The 11,306-nt window shown below is 34.6% G+C and overlaps 1 long non-coding RNA gene across 1 annotated transcript in view; it reads right to left on the bottom strand.

Moving 5' to 3' along the window:
• Positions 1-440: 440 nt before the first annotated feature.
• LOC135217337 (uncharacterized) overlaps positions 441-11,306 on the bottom strand; it is a 12,903-nt gene continuing 2,037 nt past the window's right edge. Inside the window, exons 2-3 of the long non-coding RNA XR_010315105.1 lie at positions 995-1,084; positions 441-752 (exon numbers count right to left, since the gene is read on the bottom strand). This is a non-coding gene — a long non-coding RNA (uncharacterized LOC135217337). The remainder of the gene's footprint in view (positions 753-994; positions 1,085-11,306) is intronic.

Below are 11,306 nucleotides of genomic sequence, written 5' to 3'. Positions count from 1 at the left end.
TCTTCCTTTGTCCTTTTCTTTCTTTGTACTTCGGTGGCCATGTCGGTAGTCTTTTCTGAGATACTGCAAAGTGATTGGCTTATAGAAGAGAAGTACAAGCTTGAATTCCTGAAAAGAAGCTTGAGAGATTCAGCTCTAGCTTCTAATTGGTCAGCAGCTGAAAGTGCGAGGAGTCTGGGAGGATCTGAGTTCTGGTTCATGATTGGCCGGCGGACGAATCTGGGCGGAGTCTGCAGTGCAGGAGCGGCGAAACTGTGACTTGCAGCTTAGTCCACCTCCACTGTCCTCCAGCCATGGGTTAATGGCAGCCTGGCCCAACCCACCTCCAGCCATGGGTAAGGCCGCCTGGCACACCTCCAGGGCCATGGTAATGCAGCATGGCAACACCTCCAGCCAGGGTAATTGCAGCCTGGCACACCCCAGGCCAGGGTAATGCAGCTCGGCATAACTCCAGTCACAAACTTTTCAGTTTATCACACCTCCAGTGACGGACATTGTATCATGGTGCATCCCAGTCGTGCGAATGGGCAGACAGGCCTAAATGGTTGGAGTAAATATGGCTCAGGTCTGCACATTAATTCCCTAGTTATCAGCTTACTAGCAGAACAGTCTTGCCATCTAGTATGGTTGCATTGCAAAGGGATGCATCAATGCCTTCATTGGTGTTGACCTGTACAGGGGTTTCACTTACAAGTGGTGAAATCCATACTAAGGGGTTCTCCTCATCCTTGGGGAAGAGAGGGGCTGAAACACTGAAAAATAAAATTACAAATTACTTCTTCATCCACGAAATCTTGGAGGGAGGAGAATTTTTGCTCCAGTTCAGGATTCATTATTACAATACTGTTTTCCTTTTTAATTAAAGAACCGACTAGTGAACGAAAATGAATGATATTAGCTTTTATTATCCATATATTGTCAATCTTACTAGATATAAACCATATGCTTATAGGCCTTTCACTAGTTATAAAGAGATTGATTAACCGATTCTTACCATTCAGCGATGATAAATGGACAAATTATGCTACAGTCTTGAAAAAATCTGCTCTTCAATCTCCTCTGCCATGGATTCATTCCCAGTGACCTAAAAAACCAGAAATTAATTATTATTACATACAATCATTCTGCAAGTCTATGCTGTGAACTGATAGACTCTGCCTATATATCCTTTCAGGATGATCCTGAAACACCATTGAGCCTAATATTGCAGTAGCTTGTTCATAGAGGACTCCAGTATCTTCCAGTATACACCGAGTTGTGGTAGTGTGGGTTTGTTTTAGTTACGCAATGGATTGTGCAGAAAAAAATCTAGAATTTATTCTTAAAAGTTTAATATAGATTTGATTATTGATTTATTTTTAATTGAATTATTTTTTTATTGAACTGTAAGTTCTTATGTGTATTGTTTTTTTTAGATAGGCGTAAAACTTTCCCCCCTTCCTTTGTATGTATGGTTCTTGCCCTTCTATGGATTAAAACATGAAAAAATGCCCCTTTGGTGAAGACAGATGAACTTTGTCAATTACATTACCTTTTGAATCTTTAAAGTGACTGTGATTTGAAGCATTGCCTAGTGAGCAAGCATAGAAAAAGGAATTGTATCACTATATAATAAAGACAGTTTAATATGGATATTTTCCATTTTAAAAAGGCTTACCTTAATAATTGTGGCAATGTACTGAAGTCCTTGGTGTTAAAGGGCAAGATACTGAGTTTAAGTGTACATATTTTTTTCATTTGAGTGAAGCTCTGGGCAAATGGTATTGATGTTAACTAAAATATAATTTTTGTTACCGTCAACTATATTGATTATTGCTGTTAACACGCTTGTCTATGTTGGATTAAAGTGCCTAATGTTGTAAAGGACAAAATATACATATTGATTTAGTAGATTAAGTAGTGGTAGAAAACTGAAGTGTGCTTGTGTGTGTATGTGGTGTGAAACTGGTATATTTTCCTTGGAAATGCCTTATTCTTCAAGAAAATAAGTCTTATTGTATTTCTTGAACAGATATTTGTATATATTCATTGCTCTGGGTTTGGTGACCTTGTGTTAAAAATGGACCAAAATCCCATTGTTTTGCTGCGGTAGTAGTTATAGAATAAATTGGTATGAAGAAAAATTTGTATGAATAGTTTTACATATTTCCACTTGACACCATCAGCCTGTTATACGTGACTATTGCTTTTACTTGCTAATCTAGCCACAACAGTCACACCATACAGTAGCACTTTGGAAAATAGTAGCTCAAAATGCAACTATTTCCCTAGTACAATAGACAGAATATGGGGCCTTTTTTAAAAGCTGGTATCAACAAGATGACTGCTGTATATGTAATGAATTACTTTTATTGCCGAGAACTTGTTATAACAGCATTAGTATAAAGTTACCTGTCCAGAATATTTTACCTCTAGTTGCTAATCAAACCAAATCACCCTATTGTCTATGAGATAACCGAATGTAATACAGGCTCATGTTGGAAATATTAATCTAAGGCTGCAGTGTCTTACCTTAACTGCGTATGTTATATAATTTGACACTTCTGGAAGGTAACCCGACTCCAGTAAAACTGGTCTAAAACTTACCATGACATTTCAATCTTTGATTCCATACTTGTGCAGATGAACTACGCATAAAACCAGAACTGCCAGTTTTCAGGACAAATATTTACCTCTTTCAGTGGTTCTTAACCTGGGGTACCTGTACCCCCAAGGGGTACGAAACCTTAAACCTGGGGGTACGAGACATGATAGCCAGTGCAATGGTACCGTATATTTACCATGAGAAAGCAAAACATAATTTTCTTAATTTTTCTCTTACTATACTGGTCTCGATTTTTTCAACCTTGATTCCATGGATGATAATATGATATGATGATGGATGATCTTGTGCAGTTGCAGACCAATGACAGAATCCGAATGGAGTTTGAAAAATGCAACTGGATATGTTTTTATGTGCACAACTCCAAACATTCCCACAGTTAGCAGGGAGAGCTTTGGAGGTCCTCGTACCATTTGCAATTACATACTTATCAAAACAAGGGCCAGAAATCGTTTGGATGCAAGTGATGACATGCGTCTGGCGCTTTCAAAGAAAGAACCTCGTTTGAACATCATCATTAATGAGAAAAAACAGCAAAAGAGCCACTAAAAACGTGTTGGTGCATTATGTAGCATTGCTCTTAATTACTGATATCATTTGCATTCATTGTATCCTACTAATTGACACTTTTCATTTGAAATAAAGTAACTTTGTTCAGTAATCAAAAAATCCAATAATTTCTCAGCAAGGTTTGTAAAACTAATCTTAGTATGGTATTTATAATGGATGGGGGTACGAGAACATTTTCTGAGATATCAAGGGGTACGGGCACTGAAAAAGGTTAAGAACCACTGCTCTAGATGCTTTATGAATGATTATATTTTTCACTCGTATTGTCCTTGTAATTATCTATAAATTAATATGGTTTTGACCAAAATTATCAAATAAGAAAAAAAGATAATTTTCATGATAATTTATTTGGATGCTTACCGACTGTTTAAGTTAGCTTTATCTTCGTGCCGTTTGTTGCAATCAGCATTTAAGAAAAAAAATCAAAAAATGATTGGCTAACTTCCTACGACTGTCTGAGTATCCATATGTTTGCTACCAGATGGTGCTGGAACGTTTACAACTTACGTTCTGCCATAGTTCTTCATGACCGCCCACTAAGATGTGGGGTGGGGGGAAGGCTGGGTGGCTTTCCACTTCAAATAATAAGGTATCCAAATAATTAACTTTATTACGAAAACTGACATTTGGAATGAATCTTACTTACTGTTAAAGTTAGCCGACTACCACACTAAATGAGGATGGTGGGTTAGTGCAGCCAGAGGAACAGAGTTTCAGCCAAGTTGACTAAATGCTTTTTAATGGCGAGAACACACTTCTCAACATATCAGCCTGATGTGTGATCCGTACTGGCTAGTAGTACAGTAAGGCCCTCGTAGCAAGACTTGTCAGAGGATTCTTCCGGGGAAATAGGACTGTCTTGCCGAGTACTGGTCTCCTGGGCCTGAGTCGAAAGGCCATAACCCACAGTCCAAATCTAAGGATAATTTTAAGGACTACTTCCATATATGAAGGTGTATTCCTATAGTACAATAATGTGTACCTTCATGCTCCCAAAATTCACTAGTAGGATTTCAAACAACTAACGACAAGATGGAACGCCAAGGTTACTATCGCATTTGGTTCAGGAGTGTCTGTGCCACAATGACAGGGCTTACGGCGTAATGTGCTAAAATTGAACATTTGCGAAAAATACGGCGAAAATAGTTGTAACTCCCCCGAGCTGCAAGACTACCTTCCCTAGAAGGTGATATTTAAGGTGAAACAAGAGTCCAATTAAAACTTTAAGCATACCATTCAAAAGATTGACGTTTCGTCAACATAATGTGATATATGAAAGCGCCATACGAACTAAAATAAGCATGAGGTCTTCGTAAAATAAGAGATGACCGTTATACAGTACGTTACCTACGCTTATATAATTGTATATTTCTGAAAATGCATAAAAATATGTGAAGGCATTCAAAATATTATATGTATACTTGTTGCCTTCATACACATATTATACGACGATGAGATAAAAATATCAAGATATATAGATAATTATATCAATGATTTCATATTTTTTTGTACAGAACGTACAAGACCTTTTTGAAGGAAATGGATAATTATAGTGGGACACAAATTTATATTTCTCAACTTTCTACTATTCAATATTTGCAATCATAATCACACGATGATTTAAGTTATAGTGTAACAAAAGAAAAATATCTTAAATCTCCCCCTCGAAACGGTAGCAGTTTTTGCGCATGCGCACTTAAGAGATAATTGACGTAACCATGACGTTAAACGAGGGAGCCGCTGCATTTCACCAACTTTAGAGATTCAAAAGAAATTCAGGAGGAGGAGTGTCAGCAAATAACACTTCTGATTATTCTGAAGTTGAGAGCAGAGATAAAGATCGCCAAGCAATGTTTCTTTCGATTTCCTCGAAAGTTTAACGAAAGGCCAACTGCAGAACAAATGTCGGAAACTCGGGATAAGAGGTGTGTGGGTCACGAAGAGAAAACTCATAAGAAAAATAATAAAATGAACGCTGTTTAAATCAAGCCGTACATCTAATAACACTGCTGGAAACTTATCCACAACTGACGGGGAAAACTAATGTATTTAAGTCACTGGAAAAGTTCATTCAAAGAGACTGCTTCGAACTTTGGGCATTAAGAACAAGGAACTTTAAATTCTCAAGAATCAACTACTTATAGCCGAGGAGAAGATCTTGGAACTGCAGGATAAAGTTCGATATCTTGAAACCACAACTGCTATAGCTACTGAAGAATCTGCTGTGACACCCGAGAAGCAAGGAAGATCCTACGGTTGGGGAACTCACGTTAAGGAACATCCGGACTAGCGAGTCGAGTGTCGGAACAATAGTTCGAACTGTAGACGAAGCTAATTTGGGTTTGTTAAAAGAATGGGTTATAGGCAATCTAAATTTTCCTATACATAAATGTATACTTTATGCTGGCATGGAAGACCTTATGGAAAAGAATAGTAATATAAACGATAATGTTCTTGATGACTTAGATGCTCTTGTTGCTGAAATAAAGGACAAAAATGAAAATGTTTGTGTTTATGTTTGCGAACTGGTTCCAGACCTACATTGAAATCGCATTGAAACTTATAACTTTAAATTAAATGAATCGTGTTTTACAAATGGCATTTCACTCATAGGTGGACTTATTCTTTAAAATAGGTACAAGAGATCTTGACATAAGTTGTTACCTTTCAGTGAGAAAAATCTCTAGATGAGGAGTTATTAGGCTTGATGATGCTATTGTGAAATCATGTCCAGGTATCGCTAGTGATAACTGGTCAGAAATAAAGTGAAATTATGTTTCTTGTTACCAGTAAGAATAATGGAGTAATCCCTGCGGTCAATAGGTCTCATTTGAAAATTCACTTAACTTCTATAAAACGTAATTTTGAGAGAAACAGAAATAGAGATACAATGTTTCATAAACAGGCAGTCAGTCAGTCAGGGAACACTAACTGTTAAAGGTGGAATGTCTGGGAAAACCAATTTCTTTTATCAGAATGGTAATAATCACAACAGCGTCAATAGTCAGATACCGAGAGATATGCGTCCAGGAAATAGGGAAAATCAAATCTATTATAATTCTCATTTTCATAAGGGGAAGCTAAATGGTTGTTATAAATGTGGTGAGTTCAGTCACCTGCTGCAGGAACGGCAGATAATGAGGTCATCAGAGTAAGCTCTGTCGAGAGGGTGTTTTCGTAGGTTAAGGGTCTGGCGAGGAAGACGTAACCGAAAGTACACCAAGAAAAGAAAACTATCTTAATATAGCTCATGTTAACGCGAGGCCTCTCATTAAATGTCCTGACGAATTAAAATTGTTGATAGTCAACAAGAAGGCTATAATTTGTTTAGATGAGATGGTGGACGAGGTGGAGGTGCCTGTATCTGTTAGAAATGACCCGAGATGTGTTCAAATGAAGAATATAATCCCGTCGAGTAAAGGAATCTTAGATGTCTCTGTTTAAGTACAATTGCGCAAATGACCAACCATAGTTCTGGGATCCCTTTACCGTCACCCAAATACTCCAGTAAATACATTTGATTACATACATGATAAATTACAGTCAGTATTAACGGAAAACAAAAATTTCTTCTTATTGGGTGACCTGAACGATGATCAGCTGAAAAATCTGTCTAAATTAAGAAAGATTGTAAACTTATTAAATTGTGCTCAGGTCATTGATAAGCCCACCCGTATTAGCCCTTATTCAAAGTCTCTCATAGACGTTTTAATTACAAATAAAAAGGAGGTAATAAAAAAAGATAGAAGTAGCTTCTTGTCCTCTCTCTGAAATTGATATAAAAAAAACCAAAACGGGAACGTGAGGTCAAAACATTTCGAAGCTTGAAGAATTATACCCCTATGACTTTTTGTAATAAATTGATTGATGAAATCCCAGTGCTTAGTGGAATCTTTAATACAGATGACGTTAATAAACAAGTAAAAATATTGACAAGTACATTTAAGTCATGTTTAGACTCTTGCGCTCCGATTGTTACTTGGGAAATGACTAGACCACCAGCTCCAAGGATTATGGAGGAAAAACATTATTAAATTAAAGAAAATTTTTGATCATTCGAATAGAGTTGATCATTTTGCCGAGCATAATAGGTCCAAGTAAAAGGTAGCATCCTTAATTCGTACAGCTAGAATAAATATAAATAACAATTTTACGAATTAAACGAAATAAAGGCAACACTTGGAAAGTAATATTAGAGATCATACCAATTAAAGTAAAGATCAGAGGTTTATCAATGTTGGTGATCTTGTTGAATCAGCACAGAAATTCAATGAATTCTTTGCCAACGGGGGTCAAGCTGTTTTTTAAGAAATAGAGAAAATTTAGCTATCGTATCACATCCAATTCATCTGAATAAGATGGCATTACTTCACATTGATAAATTTTGGTTTGAAAATGACTGGTCTAATCGCTTTCAGTCTGTAAAACTGGATTCTTATATCTCAACTCATAAAAATGTTAATTATGGAGTGCCTCAAGGATCGGTCTTAGATCAGATTCTATTTAATATTTTCATCAATGACCTGCAGAGTATAGCGCATGACTGAACTCGTTCAATCTGCTGATGACGCACAATTCACCCTTTCCAATAAACATGAAAACCTTAACACTTTCGTAAGAAATATGGAAGAAACGATGAATTGGGTCAATTCCTACTTCTGCCAAAACGGTTTAAAAATGAAAACAAATAAACCCATTTTATATTTATAGGTTCTCGCCAAAATATAGATAGAATACCATAGCATCTAATTATCAGAGCTGGTAGAGACTGCCAACGAAGAATTGGCGTAGTTTCTTAATTCATTGTTCGTTATGGAAATATTGCCATATGCAGATGCCAGATTATTTACTTAACAAGAAATAACATTTCCTTTCAAAGGTGCTATACTTGAAATAAATTACACTAGAATAGAGTAGACTTATTCAACGTATTAAAGATAATTATTTTGCAAAGTAAGGAAAATATATACCGATGGGTCCACGATCTCTAATTTTATTCTCAACTCTAGCTTCGTGACACCATACCGAAGATTTTGAAGTTGGCTTTGCTGCCGCTCGAGTCTTGACTCAACGTATTGTACTGCACTGGGGTGTTGTCATTTTGTCTCCTACAGCCGATAAATAATACATCAGGGCGTTAACATTCTTTGAAAACTATGTTTAATTAAACTAATTTTGTCCTTTGATCAATAAAATAATTTGCATGACACATTTAGTGGGCCAAAATTGGACTTCTGATTTTCCCACATGATTAGCCTAGGTCTATATTCTCTCGGATACGTAATATTAATGAATTTTTAAATCGACAATATATATATGATATATATATATATATATTATATATAGATATACCATATATATACATATTACATATATATACATAATACCATATATATACAATATACATATATCTACAGATTACATAATACATCAATATTAATATACATATGCATATACATATATATATACATATCACATATATATATATCATAATATACTATATAATACATATATACATATATATCACATATACATATATATCATATACATAACAATTATACTACATATATAGACATATATATACATATACATATAATATACATATTACAGATATATAACATATACTATATACATATACATATATTATCATATATGATACATATACATATAATACATATAAATCATATAATACATATATCATTATAATACATATATATACTATATATACATATACATATACATATACATATACATATGACATTATACATATACATATATGATACATATGATACAATTATACATAGACAATAACATATAGATACAGATATACATAGACCATATATATACATATTAAATAGAGAGAATAGACATATTATATAATAGACATATATATAACAGCTACATATATATAACATATAAGATTATATATTACATAACATAATTATACATATAGATATATATACATATACATATATAACATATAACATATAGATACTATATATACATATTAGATGACAATATATTATACAGATAGATACATAATATATACCATAATATAACATCATACATATACATTACATATACATACATATAAATATTTACATACATATACTACATATACATACACATACATATACGTACATACATATGCATATATATACATATACATATATTAATCTGCTTTATTTGACTATTCCCGTTATTCTTGTTTTATTAGCCATGTTCGCCTTTCTTCTTATCCTTTTCATAATTGCTTAACATAATTAACTCAGACCTAGCTATTCAAAGTCAAAAAGCAATCATAAAAAAACCAAACAAATATAATTCAGTCTTATTTTATATCGAATTCCTTGCATATCATCCTGTTTCATTTGGACACGTTGGAAAGGTGTGGGAGTCAAAACTGACGATTACATTAAGAAAGGCTTACTTTCCGTAAAGCTTTCTTAGGTTGATCTTTCTGTATCTATTCATTTCTTCTAAATAGAAATTAATTTCACATGTATACCTAGACATACGACCATAAGCGTATTATAAGTAGCTGAAAGGATAAGAAATATGAAAGGTGACGTTCTCGTTTAAGTCTGTTTCATATGTTTTTTTTTTTTTTCAAGAAAAACCTACTGCTTTAATAAAGGGTTTGCTCTTTGACGGCACAGGGTGTACCGTGTAACACGAGTGTATGCACATATTTTGTGGAATGAAAGTTTCTTTGAACAGAAAATGTTCTATAAACATGCATTTTAAGGCGTCCGTTGTCGGTGCGGGCAATTTTAAAATAACCGTTATCATTGTTGATGCTTTCACGAGATGGAGTTCGTAGCGAGACTGAGAAGTCTGATCTAGTCGCCCGAGATTTAAAAGAGCGGAGGTGGCGTATAGGAGTGATGGAAGGATTAGGCCGATGTTAATAAAGTATCTCCCAATAAAATGTATTCTTTAGGTTTTGAAGAAAAAAATGCATGCATCATTGAAACCGTTTCCCTCCCTATCCATGGTATTCACTGGCCACCGATAAAAAACAAAACAAAAAGAGTAAGCCTAACTGAATCTCTCATCCATCAAAGATAAGTTTGCTTATTCATTAGACTTATTCATTAGACAACTATCAAAGATTTCAAGTGTAGATTTAAAAATCTCTTCCTCTCCATCTAAAGTATTCATCAGACACCAGCCATAAGCGTAGAGCTAGTTATGATTCCTGGTTCAGCAATGTCGTGACGAGGCACTAGAATTTAAAGTTCACAAATGAATGTTGCTCAGCAACATTTACACTACTGTATTGTCTTGCTCTCTTGTGGAGCTTCGAGGTGTTCCACCTCTAGGCCCATGTTCTAAATTTTGCCGTTCTTTAAACAATTTGATTTTTCTATGTATGATTCTCTCCGGTTTATTAGGCTTTCTTGATCTCTCTCCAATAGGAACTTGCACCGAATGCAGTGCAATAATTCTCTCGCTCATCGAGGGAGGTTTCTTAGACCGATAAATGACACATTGACATTAGATTCCCGTGCACATAACATCAAAAGCAATGAGTGAGGTCGCCTGGTTCACACTGTTAGGATATAGTTTTTTTTTCTTTTTGTTTTTAAATTTGATAGCATTTTGTGAGATTCCAATGTTTTCTGTAAAATTTAACAAATGAAATAGTTCAACTACCTTCAACTTAATATTGAAATGATAATTTAAGGACTATGTTTATGCGATACTACTAGTGATAGGTGTCTCCTATCTATGTGGTAATGTATATCTATGGTTGTGATATGACGTTTTTTATCACTTCGTTTCGTTCACGTCAATTTTGCTATATGGAAAATAGTTTTACACAATAACATAACAATGTTCTAAAGATGTCTATGACTTTTTAACGTCATTACATATGATTTCTTCCATTTTTGAAAAGAAAAATTGATAAATAAGGCATGAATCGTGCGTGACGCAGGTGAACGAAAAATTATGAAACTCTGCCAATAGTTTTTTGGTCGCCAGTACATCTCTTTTGAATGTGAGTAAAAATGTAAAAAATCTAGGTTTATATATAGACAGCGGCCTGACATTTGATGGTCACATAGAATCTCATGTAAGACAGCTAATGGCATTTTATTGTTTTTGAATAGAAAAAGAATTTTTTTAC

Source organism: Macrobrachium nipponense, chromosome 7, assembly GCF_015104395.2.
Source record: "Macrobrachium nipponense isolate FS-2020 chromosome 7, ASM1510439v2, whole genome shotgun sequence".
Classification (NCBI taxonomy): Eukaryota; Metazoa; Arthropoda; class Malacostraca; order Decapoda; family Palaemonidae; genus Macrobrachium; species Macrobrachium nipponense.
The sequence above is the reverse complement of the archived record's forward strand: the minus strand, read 5'-3'. Positions and strand labels throughout refer to the sequence as shown.